The sequence below is a fragment of the Nicotiana tomentosiformis genome, chromosome 6 (assembly GCF_000390325.3).
Source record: "Nicotiana tomentosiformis chromosome 6, ASM39032v3, whole genome shotgun sequence".
Taxonomy (NCBI): domain Eukaryota; kingdom Viridiplantae; phylum Streptophyta; class Magnoliopsida; order Solanales; family Solanaceae; genus Nicotiana; species Nicotiana tomentosiformis.
In genome coordinates, this window is record NC_090817.1 from 107,258,460 (window position 1) to 107,260,395 (window position 1,936).

Below are 1,936 nucleotides of genomic sequence, written 5' to 3' on the forward strand. Positions count from 1 at the left end.
TTTGTGGTGGGAACTCTCGGAGGGGTTACCATTATGTTTATAGGTGGTCTCACGGGTAAAGGTGGGTAGTAATCTGTAAGTGCAGAGTACCTATTTTCTCTCTTTTGGTGAGGCCCTGAAGGGACCCTTCTGATTTGGTCTCATTTTTTCCCTGTAGGAATTCTCTGGTTAGAAAGTCAGGTAAAGAATTTTCTTCACCTTTCATAAAATCAATTTGAAAATCAAAACTAGATAATAGTGCTTGCCATCTGGCAAAAATCTATTTTGAAATGAGATTTTTAACATCTTTTTATAAAATCTCTTTAGCAGATTTACAATCAACCCTTAATAAAAATTCTTTATTTATTAAATCATCTTGAAATTTTGTAATACATAGTACTACAGACAAAATCTCTTTTTTGACTGTACTATAATTTTTCTGAGCCGAATTCCATATTCCGGAGGTAAAACGAACTAATTGTTCTGGAGAGTTTGAAGAGATTCGTTGTTTGAGAATACCATTGTATCCTTCATCAGAAGCGTCAGTTTCAACTATCATGAACGCCTCAGGATTAGGAATACCTAAGACAAGGAAGTTTTTGAACAATAGATTTGACTCTTTTGACAGTGTCAGTTTGTTCTTGACTCCATGGGACTTGATTCTTTCTGAGACGTCTGTATAGTGGTTCACAGATTTTCCTAATATCAGGAATGAAGTCTGCTACATAATTAAGGCTTCCTAAGAACCTTTGTAATTGTGTTTTATCTAAGATTTCATTAGAAAATTTAGAAGAGAACTCAATGGCTCTACAGATTGGTTTATAAGTGCCTTGGTATAGATCGTGTCCTAAGAATCTAATAGTTATTTGGAACAACTTAATCTTCTTAGCACTTACCACTAATCCATTATGTTTTACAACTTTAAAGAACGTATTTAAATGTTTAAAGTGAGAGTCTATATCCTTAGAAAATATTATAACATCATCAATGTAAATAATTGATATATTACTGTATGGATTAAATATGTTATTCATAATGTTTTGAAATTCTGATGGGGCATTTTTTAACCCGAAAGGTATAACGTGCCATTCATATTGTCCAATGGGGACATTGAAGGCAGTTTTGTATTTATCTTTTTTGCTAATTTGAATTTGCCAAAATACTGACTTCATATCAAATTTGCTATAGATATTAGCCTTATAAGTTCTTTTTAATAAATCTCTTTTATTAGGTATCGGGTACCTAATCCATTGTAAAACCTTGTTTAATGGTTTATAATTAATAACAAGTCTGGGAGCTCCTCTTTCCTTTTCTGCGCTTTTGTTAACATAAAAAGCTGCACAGCTTCAAGGTGATTTAGAAGGTCTAATAATATTCTTTTTAAGGAGATCGTTTATTTTATTTTTACAAACTTCCATGAGTTCATGATTCATCTGAATAGGCCTAGCCTTGGTGGGTATGGCTTGTTCAGTAAATTCATTAATATAAGGAAGTTCGACTACATGCCTTTTCCTTTCCCAAAAGGCATTGGGTAATTCTGAACAAACTTCAAGTTCGAGTTTTTCTTGAAAATTTTTAATCTTTTCCTCCATTCCTGGGGTTTTTAAAGTTTGTTCAATTTTGTGAACTTTTATATTATTTTTTAAATAATTTACCTGATTTGAAAGCAGGTTTATTTTAAAAATAGTCTTTGATTTGAGGAAGTCACTTTCCTCTTTGTAGATAGAATTAAGATAAGGGAATTTTATTTTCTTTCCTAATATTGTGGTACAAATAGCTTCTAAATTATCATGATATGGTTTAATCTGAGTTATAAAAGGTATACCTAGGATAATTTCTTCATTTATATCCCTAGTTACCGCAAAATCATTTATAAAGCAGATTCCATCATTACAAATGTGGGCTTTTGATAGTTTATAATCTATCTTTAATTTTTCTCATGTGGCGAAATATAATT